Source organism: Colossoma macropomum, unplaced genomic scaffold (genome assembly GCF_904425465.1).
Source record: "Colossoma macropomum unplaced genomic scaffold, Colossoma_macropomum, whole genome shotgun sequence".
NCBI classification, from domain to species: Eukaryota; Metazoa; Chordata; class Actinopteri; order Characiformes; family Serrasalmidae; genus Colossoma; species Colossoma macropomum.
The window spans coordinates 28267357-28280681 of NW_023494795.1; the positions used below are offsets into that span (position 1 = coordinate 28267357).

A 13325-nucleotide genomic window follows, 5' to 3' on the forward strand; every position below is an offset into this window, starting at 1 on the left:
TCTTGTTTTCCTTGCTCATTTGCATCTGTCACATTACTGTCTTTGTTTACATGTATCCTGTTTATTTTTTCAACCTTGGAAAAAAATGTATATAACAATGAAAAAAAATCTTTCATTTATTTGTGTATAATTGTAACATGATGTGAATAAAGAACTTATCTTAATGACAAACAACTTTTTAATTTTTTTTATTTAAATATTCAAATGTTACACTGGACACTTAATATTCAGGGACACATTTTTTTCTATAGCCACTATTATTTATTTGATAACTACTGTGAAACTAACATGTAGGTGATGTAGTTATGAGCTGTGGGTCCACTCCATGACAACTCCATTGTCAATTTTCAAAGTTTGCAAAAAGTGATTTACTTTTTGTAATTTATGGAATTTATGAGCATCATTCAACAACGATTCTCCAAGTACAGCACATGATCTTCCCTATCGTAGTGTTTTGTTGATGAGAGTATTTAACCTTGCTACCTCTTATGTAACACACATATTTCAGCATCACTAAACCAGCTGCCTGTTTCTTAGGATTTCTCAGTAACTCTGTTTATCGTAAAACTCTGTGCTGTTTTATCCTTCTATGAAAGCCTGACAGGATGAAGGGTGGAGAGAGTAGAGTTCTGGGGATTCTTCCTCCTGCCCTCTCACACTGTCAGGATAATGTTATTGAGTGTTGTTTCCATTTATCTCCCCCCTCTCTGTCTTCCACCAGCCTTCCAGGAAAAATAAAGTCCCCCCACCGTCTAACTATGCTGATTATAGAAAACAAGAACAACATACAGAAGAGACTTTTTCTCTGCCTGAGACAATGTTTCACAAGCTGATCATGGTTAGGTCTTTTTATAGTTCACACTCTTATGTGTCTTAGAAAATGTGCCTCATCAAACACAACATTCACTGGAAGAAATAAAACTAAAAAAAAACATACTGACATTTTTGCACAGTGGCCTTAACATGACGAATCACTCAAATATGCTTAAATATGCACACTAACCTAGATATAGTGTAGAATTGTGAACATTTTTTCTCCTTTTACTTGTCATAACTTCTTTGGGTTTTAAATTTTACAGAATTCTAAAACTTTCTGTTGTTTATTTTAATGAAACAAATCAAGATTTTCAATTTTGTCTCAGACTTTTGGACCACAAAAAACAAAAAAAAAAACACAGTCCAACACACCAATTCAAATTCCTTAGAACTAGTTTAACTATGTGCATACCAATTTTCAGCCATCTACATGCAATCTTTAAACATTATTAGAACTTTTAGGCACTGTTAGCCAAAGTTAGGTGAACATCATTGCACCTCAACATTTGTTGAGGTGCAATGATGAGCTGAAAGCTGAGAGTGATGGTTCATGGCTGCTAGCATGGACTCCGAGGAATATGATGCATTTGTGCATTGAATTGATGCCGTGCTCGATGTGTAAGTTGTTTACATACGTTTAAATTCATGATTGTGCGTGAGGGAATGCATAATAATATACATTTACAGCATGTTTGCCCCATCCTTTAGCCTTATAACAATACATTTAATATGGTTTAGTAAGTTGCTGAACATACTGTGTGTTGTAAAATATAGCATATCACGATGTGTCAGCATAATCTCGTAGCCTATTACGCTAATATGGTTTAGTGGTTGAACTAAATATAGCATGCATAAATAACATATTTATTTATTATACATTTAGCATGAAATGTAGCCTTATTTAGCATGGAAATTTGTATTTGTTTTCATGTTGCTTTTTTATAAATTTGGTCATCTTTTCTTGCAGCAAAGCAGATTTATCCAGCACTCTCCTACCTCTTCTGACCCACTCCTTCACTTCATCTTCGACCCCTCCCCAATCTGTGAACACCCCTCACACCTCTGCTGAAGGACAGGCTTGTGTCAGAGAAACCAGAAGCACAAGCCCACCTCCAGCAAAGAAAAGACACCTAGTAGAAAATGGTGTGCAATGGCGTATGGGGATGGGGAGTAGGGCTGGTTCATTGGTAGGGGTGTGGGGATGGGGAGTAGGGCTGACTAATTTGTAGGTGTATGGGGGTCGGGACTAGGGCTGGTTCATTGGTAGGTGTATGGGGATGGGGAGACAAGGCTGGTTCATTGGTAAGGGTATGGGGATTGGGATTAGGGCTGGTTCATTGGTAGGTGTATGGGGGTTGGGAGTAGGGCCGGTTCATTGGTATGGGTATGTATCTATCAACATCAATGTGAAACGTGTATTTAAGTGGTGTGTGCCTTATTTCTGATTTCTTGAGTTTTTGGAAGCAGTGTTATAAATTATCTTTATATCACTCTCTGATGTCTAGTGCCAATTTTCCTCTTTTTTTTCTTAGTGAGGCTTCTTGACAGCTACACATCCTTTCAGGCTCATAACGCTGAGTTGTCTTCTCACAGTGGAAGGATGGACAGAAACACCTGTGGATTTTTTTCAGATCTGAAGCAAGAGTGGAGCTTGATTTTCTCCTCTCTCTCAAAGATGAAAACCCATTTTCTCTGTATCTTTTAATCTTCTTTTGAATTGCAGTAAGAAACTCCTGTTTTTTCACAAGGCCTTAGGAACTCAAATCTTCAACTGAGTAATCTCAGGTTGTGCTAACATACAAATGTGCTATGTTTTAGTATTTATGTGGATACTTCATGTTTGACCAGAAACGTTTTGTTTCTCTGGTTAACTTACTCATTGGCTAACCTGATAGCTAGCTTGTTAGCATCCAGGCTGATATAATTGTGCTAAAAGCCGAGTTTTTAAAGGTCATTTTACTGTGACTGAGCAACATTGTCAAGTCCCTGGTTTCATTTCCCATTCTGTTGTAGATTTCATCTGCTTTTTGCTCTTCGGAACATTTCCACATGTTTTCCAGTTTGCTAACATAGCAGTTACCTAACAGAATTGTTCAAACACACACACACACTACCATGTCAGGGTCACTGCAGTGCTGAGAATGACCCATCACCCAAATAATACCTGCTCCGTGGTGGTCCTGTGGGGGTCCTGACCACTGTAGAACAGGGTAGAAAAGGGGCTAACAATGTATGCAGAGAAATAGATGGAATATAGTCTGTAATTGTAGAACTACAAGTGAACAAATATGGCCAGTCAGTGTATACATTCATGTTTTACCAAAAACATGTCATGGAGTTTCATTTGTGCTTCTGCTACAAAAAGCAAGAATGAGACGTGCTTGGTTGGCTGTATCTCTAGCCTGTGTTCCAGTGCACAAAAAGAATTAATACCAAGAGTCTGACTCATGTATACAAGAGAACTTCAGCACTGCAGTCATTTCACTGAAAGCTGATTGCACAATCCTGAGGTTTTTTTTAGATGGCTACAAACATGACCTCTTTCTCTCTGTTTGTACCCACAAATCAATATCTGATGGTGAATGATCACCATCACTGTAACAAACCTGTACTTATATCATGTATCAATCAGCTGATTTGAACTGTGTTTGTTTGCTAAATTAATTTGCTTTTCTGGTAAAGGAAACTCTGAGAGGATCTATTAGAAACATCTGTGGAGGGGTTAAAAAGCCAGGGAGCAAAGATCCATGCCGAGAAAAGTGCTGTCCCTCTAAACAAACCCATGAAAAAGAATGAAGTGTGATTGGTTGGCCGAAAAGTAGGAATGCAGACGTCAAAACTACGGGGTTTAAAGCCCGACCCCAAACAATCTTCATACATTTCTGCTACCATCTCTAACTGTGCAACACAAAGACAGCAGAGAAGAAACAAGTTCTGCAAAAACTTCAGGTGAGCATCTTTTGTTTGGTCAGTTGTGGCTGCTTTTTTGGAAAGATAGACTGCTAAACAAGCCATAATGTCTATCTAGAGGAGTGTCTATCTAGGTATTATTATTTTCACAAAAAGGTAAGGCAAATTAAAAAAAAAAGAAAGGAGAGTGAATATGCTGGGAAAGTACAGAAAAAGCCCAGAAAGGGCTGGTACAAAGTGACTTTCAAAGAAAAACAAATATTAAGTTATATAAAATAAAAAAACAGATAAAATCTATCCAAAATAAATTACAATTAGGTTTGTTACAGTGAAAGCACATGAGTTTTGATGTGTGTTTTGAAACTTATGAGACTGGTACAGTTTTTAGATGAGGTGGTAGGCAGTTCCAGATTGAAGATCCTCGATAAGGGAGTTTAAACTGTGCAACTGAAGTCCTGAAGAAAGCGGTGTGGAGGTTATTAGAAGATATTTTGGAATAATGATGAAAGTTGAAACTGGTAGAAGAGTATCAGGGCCTTTTTATTTTAAGGCTGAGAATTAATAAATGAAAAATGTAATGTATGAAAAAAAATTGATGTTGATAGATACTGTACTAGCTTTAAATAAGCTAGTAATAGCTGATCATTCTGAATTTATAGACTACAATAATTATGGCCATCTTTATCAGATAGAAAAATATTGGTGTGATCAGCAAACAAAGAATGCATCCTTTGCTGCCAATAAAAACAAAAGGGGTCTCAATATTGACCCTTGAGGAACTCCACAATCTATATTACTTTAGACTGGAGCAAGAGCTCTGACATGAGACACACTTTTTTTCTATGTAATAAATAGCTTTTTTTCTATGTAATAAATAACTATTCTACCTCCACATTCGGAATGCTTAATATTGTAAATTCTGTAGCAGGACACTGTTATTGACTGTGTCGAGTCCTTTGGATGAGTCAATAAAGACTCGAATGGTTATTCCATTGTTATTGAGTGAAACGGTTCACGTAAAAGATTCTATAACAGTTCAGGGGTTTTTCCTAGAACCTTTACCTTATGTGGAGGTTCTTCTTTAACACCTTAAAATCCCAGGCTTATTACATACTAACGCTTATTATTTAGTAACTACAGGGACTTCAGTGCAAACTGGCTGAGCTATTCTTAGGTTATAGAAGTGTGCAATAAAACTTTGAGCCTGTCAGTGGGCCCATGGCCATTTGAGGGGTTAAAGAGGGTTCTTTACCGTTTCTCATGTATAAAAATGTTTCTGCAAAGGAACCATATACTGAAAGGTTCTTTAGGGAAAGAAAATGTTTTTTTGATCGCACTGTGTAAAGAACACCTTTATTTTTAAAATGATAGACTGCATTTCAGCTGATCAAAAATAAGAAAAGTTTGGGTGCCTTTTTGCATACATTTGCATATGACTGTATAGGTAATTGTGAAAATGTCAAGTATATTGATGTTATATTTTTGTCATATTGCCCACTTAGTTGAGACTGAAGTGTTCTGAACAGCCATGTTGGATATTTCTCTTCCTTTCTAATATCAACTGACCAGCAACATTGCACCAGTATCAAAACATGTAAACATTTATTTCATGTTTTGCAGCAGTTCTGAGACGCAGACGAGATGGAATGGATGCAGCTTTTCTCAAAGTGGTTAGAAGAAGTGCTGACCCACTCTACAGTCGTTGGCAGAGTCTGGCTGACCGTCCTCTTCTTCTTCAGGGTCTTCATGCTGATGGTGGGGGTTGATGCCTTACAAAAGGACAAATTGGTCTGCAATACATACCAACCTGGCTGTGCCGAGTCTTGTCACAGTCATTTTTTCCCAGTATTTCCTGTCCACTTCTGGTGGGCTCAAATAATTTTTGCATCTGCTCCGACTCTGCTGTACTTCGCTTATGTGATGCATGTAATGTACAGAGAAAGAATGATCCCTGCCCCCGGAAAGGCCAGTGGGAATGTGAGAAAGAGTGTGATGTGTAGCTACTTTGCTCAACTGCTTGTTAAGATCATCTTAGAAGTTGCTTTCATTGTCGCACAATACTTTCTATTCGGTTTTGTGATTTTTCTAAATATTAGCTGTGAGGAAAATCCATGTCCTAATCGAGTGGACTGCTACTTACCACAAGCTGCTGAGCTGACTGTCTTTTCCATCTACATGATTGCAGTCGCTTGTGTGTCTGTGGTTTTAAATGTACTGGAGGGGCTTTTGCTTTTTAGAAAGTTGAGGAGACAAAATCAAAAGCGTAGACTCTCATCTTCATGTCTGACAGATGTAAGTGCCAAACAGCTTAAAAACAATCTCTGTGATGAAGGAGAAGCTTATGACCTGAAGCAGGCGAATGACTATATAAGGAAATCCAATAACTGATGCTTAAGACAAAAGACTATGGGTGTGTCTCAAAACCTAGTGAGCTCTCTACATAGACAGCATTTTACATCACAATATGCTCGCTTTGACCACAACTATTGTCTATTTTGCTGTTTCATTCAGAGCAAATACAATTAAAATCGCTATATAAACTGCCAGAGCAGATCCATGTTGGCTAAATGTGATTCTGACGGCTGAGATAAGTAAACGTCGGTCTCGTGCAGTGCGCGGGAACAAGCGGCGACGTCACTGCTGTCTAACTAGAGCATCTCATTTATCTATCTTATAAGGATAGATGATGGTTGGAACACTGCCTACTTAGACAGCTGCCTATGTAGACAGCGACTACTTAGACAGCTCACTAGGTTTTGAGACACACCCTATGTGTTTAAACTCTACCTTCATGTCCAATATATTCCACAGTCTTCGAAAGGACGGGAAGACAGGACAGCTGAGCCTGAGCATCTGTTGCGTCTGGCACCAGGCTGGGGCAGGGATAACTGATTTATTACAAACAGTTTGCTAAAGGTTTGCCTATCTTGATTAAATGTCAGCTAAAAGAGGAGAGAAATGTAAACATTCAAAAATTCTGTGAAGATATTAAGTAGCTAAAGTTAGGCGAACACAAGTAAGTTAGCCTATTTCACTGTGGACTAAGCTATGAGGAGCACTTCCACCACTAATGGACTGCATCCACCCTTCTTTGTGAAAAATTGGGTGACATATTTTTGCCATTTCTTTTCTTCTCTCCTGTCTTTCTTTTCTTTCTTTTCGTTTCTGGATGCCAGATTTTACCTTAGGAATCTGAGACATAAAGCTCTACCAACACTCCTCACTTACACTTCACTGCTAGCAAATATCATTCATGCCTGGTTTGGAGGCAGGACTAAACCATTTCATGTAAATAGAGGGCAATATATAGAGGCTCTCTGGATGTTTACTTTTTGCTGAAAAAAAAGTATAAGAAACTGTTACACAAGTTAAAATTAAAAAAGGCTATAAAAAGACTTTATTACTTTCAGTTATATAAAAGATATCTTCACATGTTCACATTGAATCATTTCAGTGTTTAACTGTGTTTGTCTTGTTTTGAGGAAAGAGGCTTTCTGGAGGCCTTTTCTCCTTCTTCGCTGTATTCCAACAGTTAGAAATACCCCATCTACTCGATATTCACATTAGGAGCTTGGGGCTACTCTCATTGTAATACACATTGTCACTCATGGTGAGTAGTAGCCATAGCAGAGGTCATGGAGACTGGTCTAAAGGTCTTCTCACACAATGCATTAACCTGAGTCGATAAGGTCATTGGGCCTCATTCACCACTATCTTCCTACATTTGTTCTTAAAAGTGTTCTTGAGAAAGGTCTTAGGAAAATGTCTACATTAGATTGATGTTGTGTTCTTAAACCACAGAACTGTTCACACCTTTGTGTTCTTGAGTGTGCGTAGATTCTGTTCTTACCTAAAAACAAATCCCAAATAAGAAAACAGAGGGTGAAAGTCAGAATCTTCATGAAAACTGTGTAAGTGGGTTTTAAGAAGAAATTTCTTCTTAAGAACAGTTGGCGAAAGAGGCCCATTGAGGCCTTCACGAACTCACTGGACACTTAACAAGAGCTAAGCAGATGAAAAGTGGACTTTTGTTTTTATCTTCCTTATAAAAGTCACTGACCTTTGAATTTTAACAGGGGCTCTTCAAAACCATTTATAAAAGCAGCATTTGTTTAGCATTTATCGTACTGTTTATTGTATTTTTGTGTTTAGAAAGCACATTTTTACCATCTTTGAAAGTAGCTACAAAGATTTGAACTCTGGGATTATTGTTTGTTATTATTGTTTGGTTATTAATCTTAAAGCTGACTCTACATGGATAAACCTTCATGGAACTGTAGAAACATCATTTCTGCACAACTTCACAGTAAAACGAAGCAATGCAAAAAACTGCAAGCAGTATATTCGATTATTGAACTAATTAGTAGGATTAGCAGCTAGTTTTTTTCTTCTGTGGTGGGTATTTAGCCCATAATTTCGTTTTTTTTTTTTTTATGAGAGAGGAGAAAATGAATATCCTGGCTACAAAGACAACAATATAGAAGACTAACAATGTAGAACTAACACTGGCACAAGCCACCAGCCAAACAGCAGTGAATTACATTAACTGGTTGTCACTGTATAATGTTAAAGTTGCACTTTGTAACTTAAGCAAAGTTACAAAGTGCAGTTGGCGAACTCTCTGGTATGTATGTAACTGCACAAAACATGTGGAAGATCATTTTGTATTGTGGACTTTACTGAGGTTGTGTCTGCTTCACCACAGAACTAGCCGATAGCAGTGCTGAGAATGATCCACCATTCAAATAATACCTGCTCTGTGGTGGTCCTGTGGGGGTCCTGACCACTGAAGAACCGAGTGAAAGGGAGTTTACAAAGTATATAGAGAAACTGGTGGACTGCAGTCTGTTATTGACTGAACTACAAAGTGCTCCTATATGGTAAGTGGAGCTGATAAAATGGACAAAGAGTGTAGAAACAAGGAGGTGGACTTAATGAAGTGACCGGTCTGTGTATAAATTCATGTTTTACTAAAGGTGTGTAGTGGAACTTTAGTCTGAGTGTCTGTTTTAATAAACTCTATTTGTGCATCTGCTACAAAAAGCAAGAATAAGAACATGCTTAGTACATCTTCAATAAGAATTAATGCAAACATACTACATAATATATAGTCTGACTCATGTATTCCAGAGAAATTGAAAGTTTAGCATTGGAGTCACTTTCCAGAAAGCTGACTGGGCAGTCCTGAAGTCTGTCTTTTAGATGACTACAAACGTGACCTCTTTCTCTCTGTTTGCACTCACAAATCAATCTAATGTTATCTGATGGTGAATGATAGCAACACTGTAACAAACCTGTATTTATATCATGTATGAATCAGTTGATTTTAACTGCATTTGTTTCCTAAATTAATTTGCTTCTCTACTATACGAACCTCTGAGAGGACATATCAGAAACATCTGTGGAGGGGTTTAAATTACTGGAAAGATTCCCATTCCAGGAAAAGTGCTCTCCCTCTAAAAAAATCCAGAGAAAAGGGCAGAATGAAGTGCGATTGGTTGAAAAATCATGGTATGCAGACACTAGAGCATATGGTTAGTTTCGTAACCCTGGTTGAAAATGAGATGAGTGAGTGTGAGGAACCTTTTATACCAATTTAAGAGTTCTTCCTATAGTCTTTACATTATATGGAGGTTCTTCTTTAAAGGAGGTTCTTTACAATTACACGTCTCTTTAACAAAAACGTTCCCGTAACAAGCCGTCCACTGAAATGGTCTCTAGGAAAACAAAAGTGGTTCTTTTGTGGCACTGGGTAAAGAATCTGGTGACACTTCATTATGAGTGGTGTATTTAAATAAATAAACACTCAGAGAACTCTCAACAACATCAAGTCAAGTCAAGTCAGGCTTTATTGTCATTTCAGTCATATACAAGTACAGGGTGAAATGAAACAACATTCCTCCAGGACCATGGTGCTACACAGGAACACAAGTGCGAGACAATAACCACAGTGCAGACAATACAGTACAATAAATAAATACGAAAGACTTACAATGAATACATAACAGAACACAAGCAGTACACGGTACTGAGAGTATGTGGAGTTGTGCAAAGGATGTAACATACTATGACATATTAGCAGCTTAGCAGTGAGCATAGCAGTCACCGAGGTAGCAACCAGAGCGGCAATATACAATATACAGTATTTGGTTGATATTGAAACTCTAGCAGCTAACATTGTTAAAATGAAGTATAAAATGTGCAATAATGCAAGTATTCAGATTTGCAGTCATGTCAAATGAAGTGTTTCAGTGAAGTACAGTGATTATATTATCACAGTGTTCCATAATTTGGAAATACAATAAGTGAGGAGTGAGTCCCATATTGTTATGTATATGTGTATGTAGGTCCGTGTGGGTGTTATGTATGTGTATGTAGGTCCATGTGGGTGTTATGTATGTGTTTGTGCGTGCATGTGTGTCCGTGGGTGTTGAGGAATCTGAAGGCTTGTGGAAAGAAACTGTTGCACATTCTGGCTGTGAGGCCCGAATGCTGCGATACCTTCTTCCAGAGGGCAGAAGAGAGAACAGTTTGTGTGAGGGGTGTGTGGGGTCAGTTACAATGCTAGTGGCTTTTCGGATGCAGCATGTGGTGTAAATGTTCGTGATGGTGGGGAGAGAGACCCCGATTCGCTGGAGGGTCTTGCAGTCGGAGGCGATGCAATTCCCGAACCAGGCAGTAATGCAGATGCTCAGGATGCTCTCTATAGTGCCTCTGTAGAAGGTGGTAGGGATGGTGGATGGGAGATGAGCTTTCCTTAGCTTCCTCAGGAAATAGAGGCGCTGCTGGGCCTTCTTGGTTATGAAGCTGGTGTTCAGAGTCCAGGTGAACACCAAGGAACTTGATGCTCGCAACAATCTCCACAGGGGAGTTGTTGATGGTGAGCGGAGAGTGGTCACTCTGTGCTCTCCTGAAGTCAACAACCATCTTTTTGTCCACAAAACAAAGGACTTTTTGCAGATTTTGCAGTCTGTCAGTCACCGTAAATTCAACAACCTACATCTGAATGTGGACAAACAACATATCAATGATGTAGCAGCAGTGAATACAGCAGATCATCAAAAGACTTTTAATCAACCGAGTGAATAAAATTTGTTTATGATCGACCGAATTCAGTTGTTTTTTACTTCATTTGATGTTAAAATGAGAGGTCACTGAATGTGTATCAGACAAGCTATGTTTTCAACAAGCTGTTATAGACATGCTGCTCACACCATTCTGTAACTGGAGCTTGACTGGATTAGGGTACGGTTAAAGTTAGGGTCAGGATTAGGGTTAGGGTGAGGGTTAGGGTTAGGTTCTGGGTTGAGATTGAGGTTAGGGTTAGGATTAGGGCCAGGGTGTGGATTAGGATTTGAGTAAGGTTGGGTAAGGTGAGATTTTGCTTACTGGACGTAACATATTAAGTCTACTGCATGTAACATATCAACAATACATCTATTTAACATAAGTAATGTATCAACAGTACATCTACAAGATTTACTTCAGTGTATTCAGATGCTTCACTACTGCTACTTTACTGATATGTTACTGGTACTCTGTTAGAGTCTGTTAGAGAGTTTATTAATCATCTACAAAGGACCACTTCAAATAAACAAATTGCATTTTATAATGGTAAGCTGTAATTCATTTGACCAAAATTAACTTGTATGCAAATGTCTGGGCTCCATTCTGCATACGTTGCACTCATATGACTGACTAGTTTATTGTGAAAATGTCAAGTACAGTAATGTAATATTTTTGCCATATCCTCTACTCTTAGTTGAGTATTCTGGGCAGCCATGTTGGATGTTTTTCTTTTGTTCTAATATCAACTGACCAACAACATTGCACCAGTGTGAAAACCTGCAAACATTTATTTCATGTTTTGCAGCAGTTCTGAGACGCAGATGAGATGGAATGGACGCAGCTTTTCTCAAAGTGGTCAGAAGAAGTGCTGACCCACTCTACAGTCGTTGGCAGAGTCTGGCTAACCGCCCTCTTCTTCTTCAGAGTCTTCATGCTGATGGTGGGAGTTGATGTCTTAGAGCAGGACAAATTGGTCTGCAATACACAACAATGTGGCTGTGCTGAGTCTTGCCGCAATCGTTTGTTTCCAGTGGTTCCTTTCTGCTTCTGGTGGGCTCAGATCATTTTTGCATCTGCTCCAACTCTGCTGTACCTCGCTTATGTGATGCATGTAATGTATGGAGAGGCAAAGCCCTCTGAGAAGGCGAGTGGGAATGTGAGAAAGAGTGTGATGTGTAGCTACTTTGCTCAACTGCTTGTTAAGATCATCTTAGAAGTTGCTTTCATTGTCGCACAATACTTTCTATACGGTTTTGTGATTTTTCTAAATATTAGCTGTGAGGAAAATCCATGTCCTAATCGAGTGGACTGCTACTTACCATGAGCTGCTGAGTTGACTGTCTTTTCCATCTACACACTTGTTGTCACTTGTGTGTCTGTGGTTTTAAATGTACTGGAGGGGCTTTTGCTTTTTAGAAAGTTGAGGAGACAAAATCAAAAGCGTAGACTCTCGTCTTCATGTCTGACAGATGTAAGTGCCAAACAGCTTAAAAACAATCTCTGTGATGAAGGAGAAGCTTATGACCTGAAGCAGGTTAATAAATAAGGAATAAATAATAAATAAGGAATCCAATAACTGATATTTGGGAGAAAAGACTATTTGTGAAACACATGGCTAATACATTCCAAAGTCTCCACTAAAACTGTATATGGACCATTTTAATGACAGCTATTAAAAAACATTAAATATTCAGACCTTAGATATTTACAAGCATTATACTATGATTGATGTAAACCCAGACATTGAGACAGTAATAAGCTAAATAAATCACTGTTGGAACAAAACGTCGTATCTATGAAATGGCAACTTTACAAGAAAAGGAAAAAACATACTGTACTTTTATTGAAAGTCAATGTAACCAGACTTTTTCCAAGGCATTGTGGGCCGTTTCTTTTGGTCCACTCATCATGAACCTTATATACAACGTAAAGGGCAGCAGGCATTTTTAAATTATGTCAAAAACTAAAAAAATGGAAATACAAGGTTTTGTTCCAAGAGTAGTGATATACAAAATCATCAGTTAGAGGGTATGTTCTATTAGGAGGTGTCTGTCCCAAACATTAACCCCTAAATTAACCCCTAAACTGTAAAAATTTTACTTACGTTTGTTAAAGGTTTTTGTTTTTAATTTCTTTTAAAGTGAGCTAAAAGATGTACATATATCTTATTTTCATTTAAAGTCATAGGTGGGGCCTTATTTTGGCCACACCCCTGTATTTTGGCACAGGAAGTGAGACTGCATGTCCACATGGTGAGTAGTTAGATCCTATTAATTTGAACAAAGTGTGAACATCAGTGTGTAACATTAACAATTCTCACTACTGAAACATATATTTTAAATGCTTAAAAAGTAAACTTTTCGTGTTTTAAAAAATATAATTATGATTTTATGTGTGTACAACTGTTCAAAGCTCTATTTGCTAGCCATGTACTTGTTTTTAGCTAAAACACTCACTACCGAAACATCACACAAGCAGTACTGTTTCAATGGTGATAAAATTGAATGTTTAATCAATTATTCAAATGAAAT

General features: G+C 38.0%; 1 long non-coding RNA gene across 2 annotated transcripts; it reads left to right on the forward strand.

The window, feature by feature from the left end:
* Positions 1 to 3642: 3642 nt before the first annotated feature.
* On the forward strand, positions 3643 to 12633 carry LOC118815759. Of its 2 annotated transcripts, none has more exons than XR_005007816.1 (3): positions 3643 to 3765; positions 5347 to 8606; positions 11600 to 12633. It is a non-coding gene; the product is annotated as an uncharacterized LOC118815759 (long non-coding RNA). The 2 variants fall into 2 exon arrangements; XR_005007817.1 differs by having other exon boundaries at positions 11603 to 12633.
* The last annotated feature ends 692 nt before the right edge of the window (positions 12634 to 13325 follow it).